This window comes from Macrobrachium nipponense, chromosome 15 (genome assembly GCF_015104395.2).
Source record: "Macrobrachium nipponense isolate FS-2020 chromosome 15, ASM1510439v2, whole genome shotgun sequence".
Lineage (NCBI taxonomy): Eukaryota > Metazoa > Arthropoda > Malacostraca > Decapoda > Palaemonidae > Macrobrachium > Macrobrachium nipponense.
Window position 1 is genome coordinate 75,268,837 of NC_087208.1, and position 19,545 is coordinate 75,288,381.

The 19,545-nt window shown below is 41.8% G+C and overlaps 1 protein-coding gene across 13 annotated transcripts in view; it reads right to left on the reverse strand.

Annotated features, from left to right (window-relative positions):
* Positions 1–19,545, reverse strand: part of LOC135195068 (echinoderm microtubule-associated protein-like 2) — a 370,249-nt gene that overhangs the window by 178,942 nt on the left and 171,762 nt on the right. For 11 of the 13 annotated variants that reach the window (XM_064221442.1, XM_064221441.1, XM_064221436.1 and 8 more), the window contains exon 1: positions 2,633–2,711. The exons of the other annotated variants lie outside the window; for them this stretch is intronic. The gene's annotated coding sequence lies outside the window, so the exon portion shown is untranslated. Of the gene's footprint in view, positions 1–2,632; positions 2,712–19,545 lie in introns of those variants that run through there. 13 annotated transcript variants of the gene reach the window in all.

Consider the following 19,545-nt stretch of genomic DNA (forward strand, 5'->3'; position numbering starts at 1 on the left):
GGTGTGTCGACTATCAAATCCAGAACAATCTAACATAAGAAATCACAGTAAAAGTTGCAAAAACACACATAGATGCCAGTCATTTTAATATATTGTAGGAAGAACCCGACATATAGACGAACTAACCACCCTTGAATCAATAGTAATCAAGCTAACTGTACCTTCTCTTAACCACCAATCGTCTTCCACCCAACTGTTTATTGCCTAATTACCTGTTGTTTTGTTTACACTCCCTTCCATAATAATTTTTCGTGTCAGTTCTCCTTCCGCTACCGCTGTGGGTAGGCGTCTTGTTCGTTTCTATTATTATTATTATTATTATATATTTTTATTATTATTATTATTATTATTATTATTATTATTTTAACTAATGTTTGTTTCTCTGTATTCGCCTCCTAGCCCTTTCTTTACTGTTATTCTGTGTTTCTAGTTTTTACTCTGTGTTTTTTTTTATTCTTAATTTATTAAAAGGTTTTTAATTTTGGTGTTGGTAAACATGTGTGTATCTTTTTACTTATTACGCATTGATGTGTAAATCGTTTCAGCCTGGAAAATGTATCAAGCTGATACGAAACGTCGGCGCAATAAATGGATGAAAGACAGAACGCGCTCCCTACTCCATATGTAATATATAGATATATAAATATATATATATATTTATATATTTATATATATATATATATATATATTTATATATATATATTTGCGCAGAGATCTGACAGATCTGTTGCCGACCTCTGGAAAGAAACAATTAGCCAATGTGGGGGCTCCACAGTGCGCTTGTCGTACAATACCTAGTCCCCTTTGCTAGGTTCACGGAACGTTCCCGGCAAACCGCCCACCAGTCCACCCAACTGCAACTGGATAACAGCATCCCTTGGACTCAAGAATAATGTAGGTGGGGGTCGCATCTCCACTACTAAAGACTTGATTTCGGAAAAACCGGAAGGCTGTTCCTTTCCAATGCCATCCTCCCCAAGGAGAAAGATTAAATATATTATATGTTATATATATATATACATATATATTACATACATATATATATAGTAATTATATATTATATATTATATATATATACTAACATATATATATATATCATATATTACACATATTATATATATATATATGATATATATATCTAGATATATATGTATGTAATATATTACTATATAGGTGCAAAAGGCCTGCGGCTACCTTTATATAACGGACAGCTGTCGTGTTTCTTGCTATGAATTTTGAATTACAATGCATGCGTTCACGCTCGCTAGCATGAGATAGTATTGATATACATATGCACGATTATAAAAAACAGACATATGATTGCCTTCTCAATGAACTTTCGTATGTACATATACACATACACTGAGATGTATATATATACACATACACGTGTGTTTTTGGTGACTAGATTACCCGTTCCTTTTTACAATCCTAAAAGCTAATCCAGAAGATGGGAGGCTTTACACAGTCTGAGAGGTTCATTTCATACAGAGTGATGTACAACTAAAGCATTTTATATAATATATCAGATATATATATATATATATACATATATATATATATATATATATATATATATTATGTATGTATGTATATATATATAATATATATATATATATATATATATATATATATATATATATATATATATATATTCCTCAAAATAATTTCGGGAAAAAATACGGCCACTGACGAGGCAGGGCGTTGCATGAGAAACTTTTGTGGCAGACTAAAATAAAATGCAAAGGCCAGGATGTTTTGGTAAAACTTCCCTTTCAATCGATAAAATAGCAAAGCAATTTACAACGTCCGGCAAAGAAAATTTTAACATTTTAAATTTAAAAAAAGTAAATCAGGCAATCCCAAATAACCTGACCTAACTTGCAAACTTGTACCTCCACTGTCACATCAAGAAGAGTTCCAAAGTAATGACAGGCTGGGAGATTTAGTGTACAAATCATAAAAGTAATATTGGGAATGGAAAAGACATTTGCAATAAGAAAAGTTATGCGTAGACACCCTTTCACACCAAACACGCTTGCACATACATAAATATAAACATACACAAAACAAGGGCCTGATCAACAATAATATTACAGATTATTATCTGCATACAAAATATATGGCGATATACATACCTGTGAACAACTCTATATATTGAAAACTTGTATTAGTAATACCATCTCATTCTGAAGAATGGCATGGCATCACGGAAGATTAAATATAATTGTATCCCTAAAAAAATTTTCAATGACCTCAGAGGATAGAGATTTGGAAATGTTTGAATCATAAAACTCTATAGTCTTTCCTCACGACAGAACACAATGAAAGAAATTTTACGTCCTCGTGAACATCAAACAAATCACAAGCAGCACAGAAAAGACTCACGAGGACACAAATGCCAAAATGACAAAAGCTGAAAAACAATTAAACAACGAAAGTTCTTTATTCTGATAAACGTTTCTTCCAATCGACGACTGCTATCGAGCTCGTGTCACCGATTTATTCCACAAACGGGGAAGAGTCGATCACGGAGGATATTCCAGTGCCAGTAGAAAAAAATGTGGCACCGAGTGACACTCCCCGACGCACAGACACACCACACACACACAGCCCGCGGCGTCACACGCACCTTCCTCACTGGCACCCGTTCCAGGCACTACTGAAGGAAGGAAGGACGACTGACTCGCGAGTCTGCTGACGGTCAACATAGCGTGTGTGTGCTCTCTCCTTGGCGCCGACGGAGCTGGAAGTGGTTGGAGGGGGGTGGGGTGGGGGTGGGGGTGGAGGGGGTTACTGGAGGTAGGGGGAGGGAGATGGAAACCTAGCAGAAGAGAAACACACATTCACGCAACGATGGACACTTGACGGCGTAGACACGCGCAGATAAAGAGGCTGAGAAACACTTCAATGCACACGCGGGGAAAAAAAAACACGTACGTAGCCACATGAAAGACACGGGAATACACGTACACACACACACGCAATACTACACAGGTGGTTGCGTACAGACACGCACACAAAGGGCTGGTAAAAACGCACTTACACACCAACATACAAATCATAAAATACACTCGAGCGTGCACGTCTGCACTTCAGCGCAGCCTACACGCCACATAAAAGATGCATACACGTACACACTCAGGAGACGAATGGATGCACCTTAATAGCAGAGTATAGGCTGGAGTGAAGGAAGGATATAGACAGAAAGAAGTCACAGAGATGAAGAAACAATATCAGAATGGAAGGGAAGGAAGGAAGGATCAAGGCTTCTTCTATTACGACTCGAGGCCGAAGGTGAGCTCAAGGGGAAAGACGCGTTTTCAACCTTTGTTTTTTTTATGGAGAAATAAAAGACGTTTTGGGAAAAATATAAAATAGTCCTTTTTTATGGTTCATGTTTTTTTTATCTTAGAGGGGCCTGAGGCAATAACTTGGAAACTAAAAGACAGATAATTGAAATACACACAACCAAATATAATTGTTATTATCTATATATATATATATTATATATATATATTATATATATATATATATATATATATAGTATGTATGTATGTATGTATGTATGTGTGTGTGTGTGTCAGCCAATCCGGCAATATGTTTATATGAAGTTGCCATACACTACGTGCTTAACTTATATAGTATCTTTCTCGATATCCAGCTACCTATCTATTTATCAATAAATCAGTCCGATTTTCTATATATATATATTTATATATACACACACACACACACACACACAATATATATATATATATATATATATATATATATATACAAACACACATATATATATATATATATATATATATATATATTATATATATATATCCCTTCCCCTTTCTCTACTGGAGCCACCAGGGCAACTCAAGCGATGGCGTGACGATTCCTTCACATTCACAGACAGAGCGACCTAATATGGTCTCGGATACGCGTGAACCTTTGGCCCTAAGAGCTGACCTAATTTGGTTTGATGAAAGGAATACCATCGACAGTGAGATTGCTACTAGTCATCATCATCACTATCATCATCATCATCGTTACCCTCATCTACTCATGATGAAAGTCCCAAACAAGCCTCAAGTCTGGGCAAAAAATGAAACTTGCAACATACCTTAGCAGTCTGGGTAAGTAGGTCATAATGAGCTTCTCAACTACAGAGTCATTAATACTTAATAACATTAGTCTTCTTAGGTGGACTGTACTATATCTCATGTGCCGACATGTGAGCGCAGCAGACTTGCAACAACGGTGAGGTTTGTGGAATGAAATCTTCTAAAAAGAGGACCAACTCTGGCCAACCAAGGTCATATGGATTGCCACCACAACCCACTAAGGCTGCTCTATGAGCAAGAGTCCGTGCTGGAATAAGGACAGCTTAATCAACAACAACAACAACACAAAACACAATTATAACACCAGCTGAGCCCTGCCATCTAAGCGGGAATGAAAATACTATTAAAATATTTTTCTTTCAAAATTTTACGATGACTTTATTTGATTACCTCAAATATCTGAAGCTCTAAAAATCCTATAAATCTACTTTAGTTGTTTAGCGTTCCACTTCATATTCGCTGAACGTTCAGTTAGGGATCTAAATCTGCAATTAACGCATTCCCGTGGGAATACTCTGGATAATATTCCCATGAGTCTTCCCTGAAATACTGGGTGAAAGTCGTTTTCTATGTGACACGCATGTTTTATATAAAGGACGCAATTTACCTCGAGAGTTTTTTTCCCATACCTTAAAACTATCAACATATGTGAGGTGTTCCGAATACCAAATGTGCATCAATTTGCTTAAATCACGCCGATGAATTTACATAAAATATCTGTCGAACATGAGAGACAGACATGGAAGCAAAAACAAACAAAAAACTAGACTTGGAATCACCTGTTTAAGAGAGTACAGTATTTATTTATTAAATATATATAATATATATATATATATATATATATATATATATATATATATACATTTGTGTGTAGTAAGTGATTATTCCTGTCACTCCAACGACCAGTTTTGGACTCATGTACTTTGAGATTTTATTGTTATTCCCTTTCACCCCTTTGCTCCTAAATATCTAGTTTCTATCGAAACCTGAACTTTCCTAAATATCCTTTATTCTATTTGTCTTTATGGTGGTAGTATCTCAATACATATATATATATATATATATATATATATATATATATATATATATATATATATATATATGTGTGTGTGTGTGTGTGTGTGTGTGTGTGTGCTTTGTGTGTGTGTGTGCTTGTGTGCGTGTGTGTGTGTGTTCGAGTGTGTGTAAAAGGAGATTCAATGATGTAAGAGAATAATCCTAGGCCGGATGACGACAAGTCTACCAGCAAGTTTATTATTATAGAATAACGGTGCTTTATACAGAAAAATATGTGGATTTATATTACATTTTACTATAAATAAATGTGCAAAATAATACAATACGAACAGAGATCGAATTTACACGAGACGAAAAAGATAGAGTCAGTGCCATCTGGTGCCTCTATTCAACAAGACTCAAGATCTTTGCTTCCGTTACCTATTGGGTTTCCTACGGGAATAGGGCTACCAACCTCTACCTATTGGGTTTCCTCCTGGGCAATAGGCTTTACCTACCCTCTACATCCATTGGGTACCTGCGGGAATAGGGCCCCTAACCAACCTCTACAATATTTTGGGTTTCCTGCGGGAATTAGGGCTAAACCAAACTACCTATTGTTTTCCTGCGGGATAGGGCTACCACCCTCTACCTAATTGGGTTTTCCTGCCGGGATAGGGCTACCAACCTCTACATATTGGGTTTCCTGCGGGATAGGGCTACCAACCTCTACCATATTGGGTTTTCCTGCGAATAGGGCTACCAACCACTACCTATTTGGGTTTCCTGCGATAGGGCTACAACTCTACTATTGGGTTTCCTGCGGGAATAGGGCTACCAACCTCTACCTATTGGGTTTCCTGCGGGAATAGGGCTACCAACCTCTACCTATTGGGTTTCCTGCGTTTACCTTGGGCGGGGAATAGGGACTACAACCTCTACCTATTGGGTTTCCTGCGGGAATAGGGCTACCAACCTCTACCTATTGTTTTTCCTGCGGGAATAGGGCTACCAACCTCTACCTATTGGGTCGGGTGGGCTGCGGGAATAGGGCTACAACCTAAAAAAAACTAGGGCCTATTGGGTTTCCTACGGGTTTATGGGTGGGCTACCAACCTCTACCTATTGGGTTTCCTACGGGAATAGGGCTACCAACCTCTACCTATTGGGTTTCCTGCGGGAATAGGGCTACCAACCTACTATGGGGGGGGGTTTTTTTTTCCTACGGATAGGGCCTACCAATCCCCTACCTGGGTTTCCTGCGGAAGGGTATAGGGCTAACCAAACCTCTACCTATTGGGTTTCCTACGGGAGGGAATAGGGCGGGAATACCAACCTCTACTACGGGGTTTTCCTATTCGGGTTTTTCCTGCGGGAATAGGGCTACCAACCTCTACCTATTGGGTTTCCTGCGGGAATAGGGCTACCAACCTCTACCTATTGGGTTTCCTGCGGGAATAGGGCTACCAACCTCTACCTATTGGGTTTCCATGCTGGGGAATAGGGCTACCAACCTCTAACCTAATTGGGTTTTCCTAACGGGAATAGGGCTACCAACCTCTACCTATTGGGTTTCCTACGGGAATAGGGCTACCAACCTCTACCTATTGGGTTTCCTGCGGGAATAGGGCTACCAACCTCTACCTATTGGGTTTCCTACGGGAATGCTACCACCTACCTATTGGGTTTCCTGCGGGAATAGGGCTACCAACCTCTACCTATTGGGTTTCCTGCGGGAATAGGGCTACCAACCTCTACCTATTGGGTTTCCTGCGGGAATAGGGCTACCAACCTCTACCTATTGGGTTTCCTGCGGGAATAGGGCTACCAACCTCTACCTATTGGGTTTCCTGCGGGAATAGGGCTACCAACCTCTACCATATTGGGTTCGAGGCGGGAATAGGGCTACCAACCCCCTACCCTATTGGGTTTCCTGCGGGAATAGGGCTACCAACCTCTACCTATTGGGTTTCCTGCGGGAATAGGGCTACCAACCTCTACCTATTGGTTTTCCTGCGGGAATAGGGCTACCAACCTCTACCTATTGGGTTTCCTGCGGGAATAGGGATACCAACCTCTACCTATTGGGTTTCCTGCGGGAATAGGGCTACCAACCTCTACCTATTGGGTTTCCTGCGGGAATAGGGCTACCAACCTCTACCTATTGGGTTTCCTGCGGGAATAGGGCTACCAACCTCTACCTATTGGGTTTCCTGCGAAATAGTTACCACTAGGGCTACACCTCTAAACCATTGGGTTTTTCGCCAAGCGGGAATAGGGCTACCAACCTCTACCTATTGGGTTTCCTGCGGGAATAGGGCTACCAACCTCTACCTATTGGGTTTCCTACGGGAATAGGGCTACCAACCTCTACCTATTGGGTTTCCTGCGGGAATAGGGCTACCAACTCTACATTATTGGGTTTCGGAGCCGGGAATGACTAACCAACCCCTACCTATTGGGTTTCCGGGGTACTGGAATCATGGGCTACCAACCTCTACCTATTGGGTTTTCCTGCGGGAATGCCAGGGTTTCCTGGGAATAGGGCTACAACCCTCTACCTATTGTTTCCGAGCGGGAATAGGGCTACCAACCTCTCCTACCTATTGGGTTTTTCCTGCGGAATAGGGATACCAACCTCTACCTATTTGTGGTTTTTCCTGCGGGAATAGGGCTACCAACCTCTACCTATTGGGTTTCCTGCGGGAATAGGGCTACCAACCTCTACCTATTGGGTTTCCTGCGGGAATAGGGCTACCAACCTCTACCTATTGGGTTTCCTGCGGGAATAGGGCTACCAACCTCTACCTATTGGGTTTCCCTAGCGGGGATGGGTTTCTACCAACCTACCAACCTCTACCTATTGGGTTTCCTGCGGGAATAGGGCTACCAACCTCTACCTATTGGGTTTCCTGCGGGAATAGGGCTACCAACCTCTACCTATTGGGTTTTTCCTGCGGGAATAGTGGGGCACCAACCTCTACCTATTGGGTTTCCTGCGGGAATAGGGCTACCAACCTCTACCTATTGGGTTTCGAGCGGGAATAGGGCTACCAACCCCTACCTATTGGGTTTCCTGCGGGAATAGGGCTACCAACCTCTACCTATTGGGTTTCCTACGGGAATAGGGATACCAACCTCTACCTATTGGGTTTCCTGCGGGAATAGGGCTACCAACCTCTACCTATTGGGTTTCCTGCGGGAATAGGGCTACCAACCTCTACCTTATGGGCTTCCGGGTTTCCGAGCGGGAATAGGGATACCACCTCTACTATTGGGTTTCCTGCGGGAATAGGGCTACCAACCTCTACCTATTGGGTTTCCTGCGGGAATAGGGCTACCAACCTCTACCTATTGGGTTTCCTGCGGGAATAGGGCTACCAACCTCTACCTATTGGGTTTCCTACGGGAATAGGGCTACCAACCTCGACCTATGGGTTTTCCATACGGGAATAGGGCTACCAACCTTATATATTGGGTTTCCTGCGGGAACTAGGCTACCAACCTGCCTTACCTATTGGGCTTTTTCCTTGCGGGGAAATGGGCTTACCAACCGCTACCTATTGGGTTTCCTGCTGGGGCAATAGGGCTACCCAACCTCTACCTATTGTTTTTCCTCGGGTAATAGGGCTACAACCTTAATTTTTATTGTTTCCTGCCGGGGAATAGGGCTACCAACCTATACCTATTGGGTTTTCCTGCGGGGAATAGGGCTACCAACCTTAACCTATTGGGTTCCTGCCGGGAATAGGGCTACCAACCTTCGGGACCTATTGGGTTTCCTGCGGGAATAGGGTACAACCTCTACCTATTCGGGTTTTCCTGAGGGAATAGGGCTACCAACCTCTACCTATTGGGTTTCCTGCGGGAATAGGGCTACCAACCTCTACCTATTGGGTTTCCTACGGGAATAGGGCTACCAACCTCTACCTATTGGGTTTCCTACGGGAATAGGGCTACCAACCTCTACCTACTGGGTTTCCTACGGGAATAGGGCTACCAACCTCTACCTATTGGGTTTCCTACGGGAATTATGGCTACCAACCATATACCTATTGGGTTCTTTCCTACGGGCGGGAATAGGGCTACACCAACCTCTACCTTTTGGGTTTACATACGGGAAAATAGGGATTACCAAACCTCTACCATATTGGGTTCCGAACGGGAATAGAGCTAACCAAAACCTCAACCTATTGGGTTTCCTGCGGGAATAGGGATACCAACCTCTACCTTTTGGGTTTCCTACGGGAATAGGGATACCAACCTCTACCTATTGGGTTTCCTACGGGAATAGGGATACCAACCTCTACCTATTGGGTTTCCTGCGGGGAATTAGGGATTACCAACCTCTACCTATTGGCGGGTTCCTTGCGGGAATAGGGATACCAACCTATACCTTTTTGGGTTTTCCTACGGGAATAGGATACCAAACCTCTACCTTTTGGGTTTGGGTTTTCTTACGGGAATAGGGGATACCAACCTCTTACCTATTGGGTTTCCTACGGGGAATAGGGAAGAGGGGATACCAACTCCTACCTTTTGGGTTTCCTACGGGAATAGGGATACCAACCTCTACCTATTGGGTTTCGAACGGGAATAGAGCTACCAACCTCTACCTATTGGGTTTCCTGCGGGAATAGGGATACCAACCTCTACCTATTGGGTTTACGCAACGGGGAATAGAGCTACCAACCTCTACCTTATTGGGTTTCCGATTGGGGAATCCGGGAAGAGGGATACCAACCTCTACCCTATTGGGTTTCGAAACGGGTAATAGGGCGGGCTACCAAACCTCTACCTATTGGGTTTCCTGCAGGGAATAGGGATACCAACCTCTACCTATTGGGTTTCCTACCGGGAATAGGGCTACCCAACCATATACCATATTGGGTTTTCCTGCGGGAATAGGGATACCAACCTCTACCTATTGGGTTTACTACGGGAATAAGGGCTACCAACCTATAGCCTACTGGGTTTCTTTCCTACGGGAATAAAGGGATACCAACCTCCTTACCTATTGGGTTTCCTGCGGGGAATAGGGCTACCAACCTCTACCTCTACCTATTGGGTTTCCTACGGGAATAGGGATACTCTACCTATTGGGTTTACTACGGGAATAGGGCTACCAACCTCTACCTATTGGGTTTACTACGGGAATAGGGCTTACCAACCCTCCATTACCTCATTGGGTTTTACTACGGGAATAGGGATACCAACCTCTACCTATTGGGTTTCCTACGGGTATAAAGCGGGCTTACCAAGATCTACCGATTGGGTTTACTACGGGAATAGGGATACCAAACCTCTACATACGTGGGTTTCCTACGGGAATAGGGCTACCAACCTCTACCTATTGGGTTTACTACGGGAATAGGGATACCAACCTCTACCTATTGGGTTTCCTGCGGGAATAGGGTACCTAACCAACCTACCCCTATTGGGTTTCCTACCGGAATAGGGATACCAACCTAACCTTACCTATTGGGTTTACTACGGGAATAGGAGGGCTACCAACTTCCTTACCTAGTTGGGTTTCCTTGCCTGGGGAATAGGGATACCAAACCTATACCTATTATTTGGGTTTTTTTTTTTTCATTTTTGCGGGGGGAATAGGGCCTACCAACCTCTTAAACCTATTGGGCTTCCTAAACGGGAATAGGGCTACCAACCTCTACCTATTGGGTTTCCTACGGGAATAGGGATACCAACCTCTACCTATTGGGTTTCCTGCGGGAATAGGGCTACCAACCTCTACCTATTGGGTTTCCTTACGGGAATAGGTTTTTATACTATCCAACCTACACCTATTGGGGTTTTCCTACGGGAGTAGGGCTTACCAACCTCCCATACCCTATTCTTTGGGTTTCCTGCTGGGAATAGGGCTACCTAACCTCTACCTATTGGGTTTCCTACTGGGAACTAGGGCTACCAACTCTACCTATTGGGTTTCCTGCGGGACTAAAGGGATACCAAACCTCCTACCTATTTGGGTTTCCTACGGGAATAAAGGGATACCAAACCTCTACCTATTGGGTTTCCTGCGGGAATAGGGCTACCAACCTCTACCTATTGCGTTTCCTGCGGGAATAGGGCTACCAACCTCTACCTATTGGGTTTCCTACGGGAATAGCGGGCTACCAAACTCCTTACCCATGCGTTTCCTGCGGGGGAAATAGGCGGATTACCAACCTCTACCTATTGTTGGGTTTCCTGCGGGGAATAGGAGGGCTACCAACCTTCTACCCATTGGGTGGGTTTCCTGCGGGATAAAGGGCTTACAAACCTTCACCTATTGCGGGCTTTCCTACGGGAATAGGGCTTACCAAAAACCTCTACCTATGGAGGTTTCCTGCGGGAATAGGGCTAACCAAACCTTACCTACCTTATTGGTTTACCTACGGAAAAGATAGGGCTACCAAACCTCCTTACCGATTTGGGTTTCCATGCGGGAATAGGGCTACCAACCTTACCTACCTTAGGGTTTCCGGCAGGGAATAAAAGGGCTACCAACCTCTACCTATTGGGTTTCCTGCGGGAATAGGGATACCAACCTCTACCTATTGGGTTTCCTGCGGGAATAGGGATACCAACCTCTACCTATTGGGTTTCCTGCGGGAATAGGGATACCAACCTCTACCTTTTGGGTTTCCTGGGGAAGGGAAAAAGGGCTACCAACCTCTACCTATTGGGTTTCCTGGCGGGAATAGGGCTTAACTACCAACCTATTAACTAATTGGGTTTCCTACCGGGAATAAAGGGATACCAACCTCTACCTATTGGTTGGGTTTTCCTAAGGGAAGGAAAGGGCTTCCAACCTCTATTTACTGGGTTTTCCTAACGGGAATAGGGCTACCAACCTCTACCTATTGGGTTTCCTACGGGAATATGGACTACCAACCCTTCACCTACTGGGTTTCCTACGGGAATAGGGATACCAACCTCTACCTTTTGGGTTTCCTACGGGAATAGGGATACCAACCTCTACCTATTGGGTTTCGAACGGGAATAGAGCTACCAACCTCTACCTATTGGGTTTCCTGCGGGAATAGGGATACCAACCTCTACCTTTTGGGTTTCCTACGGGAATAGGGATACCAACTCCTTACCGATGGGTTTCCATACGGGAATAAGGGATACCAAACCTCCTTACCTATTGGGCGTTTCCCTGCGGGAATAGGATACCAAACTCTACCATATTGGGTTTTCTGCGGGAATAGGGGATACCAAACCTATACCCTTTTGGGCTTTCCTACGGGGAATAGGGATACCAACCTCTTACCTTTTGAGGGTTTTCTACGGGAACTAGGGATACCAACCTATACCTATTGGGCTTTCATACGGGGAATAGGGATACCAACCTCTACCTTTTGGTTTTGGGTTTCCTTACGGGATAATAGGGGATACCAAACCTCCCTACCTATTGGGTTTCGAACGGGAATAGAGCTACCAACCTCTACCTATTGGGTTTCCTGCGGGAATAGGGATACCAACCTCTACCTATTGGGTTTCGAACGGGAATAGAGCTACCAACCTCTACCTATTGGGTTTCCTGCGGGAATAGGGATACCAACCTCTACCTATTGGGTTTCGAACGGGGGAATAGGGCCTACCAACCTCTTACCTTATTGGGTTTTCCTGAGGGAATAGGGATACCAAACCATATACCTAGTTGGGGTTTTTCCTACGGGAATAGGGCTAACCAAACTCTACCCTATTGGGGGTTTACTACGGGAATAGGGATACCAACCTCTACCTATTGGGTTTACTACGGGAATAGGGCTACCAACCTCTACCTATTGGGTTTCCTACGGGAATAGGGATACCAACCTCTACCTATTGGGTTTCCTGCGGGAATAGGGCTACCAACCTCTACCTCTACCTATTGGGTTTCCATAACTGGAACTAGGGATTACTCTTTACCTATTGGGTTTACTACGGGAAATAGGGCTACCAACCTATTACCATTATTGGGTTTACTACGGGAATAGGGCTACCAAACCTCTACCCATATTGTTGGGTCTTTACTACGGGAATAGGGGCTACCAACCTCCCTACCTATTGGGTTTCCTACGGGAATAGGGACTAACCAACCTCCTTACCTATGGGTTTACTACGGGAAATAGGGCTACCAACCTCTACCTATTGAGTTTCCTTACGGGAATAGGGCTACCAACCACCTTACCTATTGGGTTTTTTACTTAACCGGCCGGGAATAGGATACCAACCTCCCTACCATATTTGGGTTTCCTGCGGGAACTAGGGCTAACCAAACCTCTACCTATTGGGTTTCCTACGGGAATAGGGATACCAACCTCTACCTATTGGGTTTACTACGGGAATAGGGCTACCAACCTCTACCTATTGGGTTTCCTGCGGGAATAGGGATACCAACCTCTACCTATTGGGTTTCCTGCGGGAATAGGGCTACCAACTCCCTACATATTGGGTTTCCGACGGGAATAGGCGGGATACCAAACCTCCCTACCTATTGGGTTATTTCCTACGGGAATAGGGCCTTACCAAACCTATACCTATTGGGTTTTCCATGACGGGAAATAGGGCTTAACCAAATCCTCTACCATATTGGGTCTTTCCTACGGGTAATAGGGGCTACCAACCTTACCTATTTGGGTTTCCTACGGGAGTCAGGGCGACCAACCTCTACCTATTGGGTTTCCTGCGGGAAATAGGGCTACCAAACCTCTACCTATGTTGGTTTCCTTACCTACGGGAATAGGGCTACCAACCCCTTACCTATTGAGGCTTTTCCTACGGGAATAGGGCTAACCAACCTCTACCCTATTGGGTTTCCTACGGGAATAGGGGCTACCAACCTCATAACCTATTGGGTTTCCTGCGGGAATAGGGGCTATCCAAACCTCTACCTATTGGGTTTCCTACGGGAAATAGGGCTACCAAAACTCCTTACCTATTGGGTTTCCTACGGGAATAGGGATACCAACCTCTACCTATTGGGTTTCCTGCGGGAATGAGGGCTAACCAACCTCCCTTACCTAACTGGGTTTCCTGCGAAAATAGGGCTACCAACCTCTACCACACGTTGGGGTTTCCTACGGGAAATAGGGCTACCAACCTCTACCTATTGGGTTTCCTACGGGAATAGGGCTACCAACCTCTACCTATTGGGTTTCGAACGGGAATAGGGCTACCAACCTCATCCTACTCCTAAGAAACTTGCACCAGACCTTGCGGAGGTTGCTGGGATCGTTCATGGGTCAAAATGAGAGCTGAGAGGGTTACTCTTTATTGCCAACACAGCTGGACTGTAGAACAGTCTCCCTGAGGAAGTCATGAAGTTAAAACCTCATAAGTTCAAGCGGAGATGGAAAGCGTTACTACCTTACAATAACTCACGTCATTTTTTGTTTTTCCTTATAGCTATTTATTTATCTATTCATTAATTCATTAAAATATCTTTATTTTTTTAATAAATGACCTCTTCTTTTCATATTTCTTTCAAATGAACACCACATTCCTGGGAAGCTTGAATTATCTTCTGAATATAATTAATAATAATAATAATAATATAATAATAATAATAATAATAATAATAATAATAATAATAATAATAATAAAATCTTACGTCCTTCTAGATTTGTCAATGAGGTCTTCTGCTCCAGGAAGTAGAAACAGGCAAAAAGGACCACATTCTACCGAAAGATTTACCGATTTATGGTGACCACTCAAGGCCTGTGTGTAATAAGCCCTGGTCCTCCGGGAAGGAGATCATTAAAACAAAAAGACCAAATTTTACCTAATGATTGATAGCATCCTTGTACCAACCTGGTCGCCAAGGACCTCAGATGACGTCAGCAGGTAACTCAGGCAGAAACAGAGCCATGAATTACGGTGTAATCATAACAGATAAAAATAGGCACATCCGAGTCTATTTCATTTATTTATGAGGTAAGTTTTCGGTACATGAACTGACAAAGTATACTTATAAATACACACTACAAAATTAAGATCGTTGACGGGTTTATTAAAAGATTTATAATTACTGGGGCATTTACGCTGGGGTGAATTATGTTGTTTTCATACGATGATGATAACAAAGGAAAACAGCTGTAAATTACGAATAAAAAGACAAATAAGAATAAAAACAACAAAAGTATTATTACTATTTCGGATGTGACCCTTTATTATTATTATTATTATTATTATTATTATTATTATTATTATTATTATTATTATTATTATTAAAGTCCATAATCATTTTGCTGTCTAAATATAATACACTCTACATGGAGATCAATGCAGTCTTCTTAGCTGACATTCCCACATTTCATAATAACGAGAACTGAGCCAGTTCTGGAAAGCTCTCTTTAGCAATCTTAACATATCGACACAATGAAATCATTTCAAGATTATTATTCATGCCAGAGCTTATAACAATGTGAAGCTTAAATTATTGTCAAAATAATTAATTTCTTATCAAGGCTTCCCAAGAACAAAGTGGTAAAAAAAAAGTATCCTGAACAAAAAAATATATATTTATGTGCACTAAAACGATGAAATCAAGAGAACAAACAAACACACATACGTACAAACGTAATTTACTTTTTTTAGTCTACAAAGATGACCTTCGTTCGTTAATGAACTCTTGAAGATTATCTCTCTGTCTCTCTCTTTACAAGTTCACTCATTTGAAGGAAGTGCGGTAACCTTCAAGTATATCAAAATAAACACTTCTGAGTATATTCAAATAGTGAACAACGATAAAAAATGACCTCTCTTTACAGAAAAAAACTGAAACGCAAAGTTACATGAAAGTATTGCGTACATACAGCAGCTAATAGATCAACAATAAAAAAATAAATAAAGCAAAAACAACAAACTGACCACAACCAAGAAACTCACGCAACAATCTTGGATAATTACGCACAAACTTACAAACACAAACCCTTGCATGTTCAAAACAGTCCAGCTCGCATGCACAGGCAGAGAATTGCATCATCTGGAACCATAAATTGATTTAATGCACAAAATTCACGAGGGAACTGCCCCGTTAGCAGCGGAGTAAGATAAAGGAGATGTGCTGTACCATGTACCGTGTGTGTATATATGTGTTTGTTTGTTTATGTATGTAAGCAGGTATGTGTAGACATCCATACATATTTATATATATATATATATATATATATATATATATCTATATATATTTACAAATATTACACACATATATATACATTATATATCTCTTACATATATTTATATAGATAGATAGATAAATAGACAGATAGATTATCGATAGATAATAGCCCTACTGACCATTTATTAAGCCTAACTGTAAATTAAGAGGTCACTGTGGCCATTAAGAACGCACAACCACACATAGACACAAAGTATATAATATATATATATATATATATATATATATATATATAATATATATATATATGTGTGTGTGTGTGTGTGTGTGTGTGTGTGTGTGTATACATATGATAAAGACTGAAGTCTTGTCAATCGATATTGATCGTTTAGTGTAAATAATGATGCAGGACTCTTTTGCACTTCATAGATCACTGATTAAATAACAGTAAAAACAGCCAAATAGTATCATATCTTTATATAATATATTTATAACAGTAGTTAGTCGACTGCGTTGTGCTTCAGCAAGAGAAATGAAGGCCATTAGGCTTAAAACCTCGTCATTACTTCGATGCTAAATACCAGAGAGAAAGATGACGTTTTGCAGATACTCCTCTAAGGAAGAAGGAATCTTGACACGCCTGTCACCTAATGTAACAGGATCCCCGTAAGCCATCTCGTGACTGAGTCTGGCACTTAGTAGGAGGCATTTCTAAAAGCTTAGGTTGATAAAACAGACCGTTCTAAATCGGAGGCAAATGGCAATTCAGTTCAGTCAAGATATGCATAAAGGCACTACCTTCCGATCAATGGTCTTATCTAAGGAATTTCCATAAAAAGAATGATATATGAACTGCGTGAGATAGGATATAGACGGTCAATAATTGCCATAAATCGACAACTAACATAGTTACATCTTCTATATCTCTACTACTACTTATAGTGATGACAAACATTATCAACAATGATAGTAAGGGCATCCAGCGAAAAAATAAGTCACAACTTCATTCATTTCCCAAAGAAGAATCAAGGATGAATCCAAAGGGGAAAAAACTTCTACCAAATCATCTTCTTCGTTTGCAAGTCCCACATCAGGGACTAATCCCTGATTCAGCCGTTGAAGGATAAATGAGGCGGTAACCAAGTTCAAAGGTACTCAATAAATATGCATAATCTGTGCATATGAATACGTTCACATGCACACATGGATCCACTGGCTCGTTCATATGCAATATTGTCAGTAAGAGAAAAAGTCAAGTTGGCAAGGCTGGACACACAATGGCTGAGAGAAATTGTGAGCATCCTCAGCGGAGAGACAGCTGCTCTAACATCATTTTCCTGGAATATCCACATCGATGCCCTCGTGCCAACAAGTACCAATAATCGATGCGAATCAAAAACTGAATAGCGACAGATTCCGCTAAACTTTTGGAGCGCTGTAATGAATCGTGGGATTGGTCGTGGAATTTGGTTTTATGTCTTTTATTGGTTCTAGTTCATTCATTATCATTCCCGTTATTATCATTATTACTAGAGTAGTACCCATGCCGACAAAAATACCGGAATTATTGAAGAGGGTCGAGGCAGCAAATCTAGGCCATAGGGACGTTTGGTACCGTCCCAAGTTCGTACCATGGTATCTTGATGAAGGGGTTAAACATAGAGTTCACCACCACTCGCAGAATCGCGAAGTTACACACAAAGAAAATATAAGAGCACATAATGCGTTTTATTGTAAACGGGTTTTCATTATTACTCAACATAAAATCGTAACCGAGCCTACATGAAATTATTACATTAACAAAGAAGCAGCTATAAACGTTAACAATATAATACCACTATAGTAGATTCACATCAACCGTGCATTTGATGTCTAGGCCATTTCCTTACGACGCTCCTGATTGGCTGTTGATAAACCAATGACAGGGCTGGAAACTCTCAGTATCTCTCGAGAGTTCAAATGGGTAAGACCTATGTTCCACCTCTCCTGAAGTATATGTCTTTCAGGAGAGGTGGAACATACATCCTGCCTATGAGAATTCTCGAGAGAGACTGAGAGTTTCCAGCTCTGTGATTGGCTTATCAACAGCCAATCAGGAGCGTCGTAAGGGACTGGCCTAGACATCAAATGCACGGTTGATGTGAATCTACTATAGTAAAGGCAATAACTCCCGATGCTTCAAATTAAACCATCAAAGGGTTAACATAATTTCAAAGTGAATTGATGATATTTAAAGAATATACTTTCCATGGGATGAAATTTGATTGTGTAAAGTTTTATCTGCCCAAAGAATTTTTCTTTTAACTTCAATACTTTTGGAGATATTAGTATTTGAATAGCGTTAGGGCCGGGCCGCCAGAAATGAGCCCGTTTCCAGTAAAGATTTCGCTTCGCTCGCAAAAATATATGAAATCACACCTATTCCAGGAATTCAGTCCTTGAACACCTCCCATATCCAAGGACGATAAGCCCTCAATGAAACCCCACGCTAAAAGTGTGCTTCTGCAGAAAAATAATAATAATAAAAAAAAAAACTCTCTTCCCATCCATTCCCCGGTGCTATCGGCCTACAGTCAAAGGACATTATCAAAACGAGCCCTTATGAAATGTCCGTAATACCACGGTCTACCTAGATCGTGCGTAATACCATAGATAAACACCACAGATGATAAAACAATAAAAGGACACACGTGCATCCGATATTAGATTTCGTGACTATAGTTCTATCATTCAACAAGTATGATATGCATAAAAAGTGACATTACGTTTAATACCGCAACCCACGCAACCCACTTTCGCCCGAACACCACCTCTCTCTCTCTCTCTCTCTCTCTCTCTCTCTCTCTCTCTCTCTCTCTCTCTCTCTCTCTCGTTTTCCTGATGAACAAAATGTTAAAACTAAAATACTTGAACAACAAAACTCTATGTATTTCCCGAATTATGTCTCCTTTGTTAAGCAGAATTTAAAATATTAAAGGAAAAGAATTTCACATCAGTATAGACCTCAATTGCAAGACAATTACCCCATTCTCCACTTTCCCTCTCTCTTATGAACTGAAAAAAAGTCAGGAAACGAAAGAATGTGATATTAAATTTAGACCCTAATTTAGACCCCGCCACCTCTCTCTCTCTCTTCTCTCTCTCTCTCTCTCTCTCTCTCTCTCTCTCTCTTTCAGCTGCACCCTTCCGGTCGCCTTGTTCGAAGCCTTTTCGAATACTTCCGAACCTTTCACCAGGTTAATGAAACAAATGTTCCCATTTATCAACGAATTGCGGCTCTCACTCTGATATACTTTCACTTTTGAACCCGATGAAGCA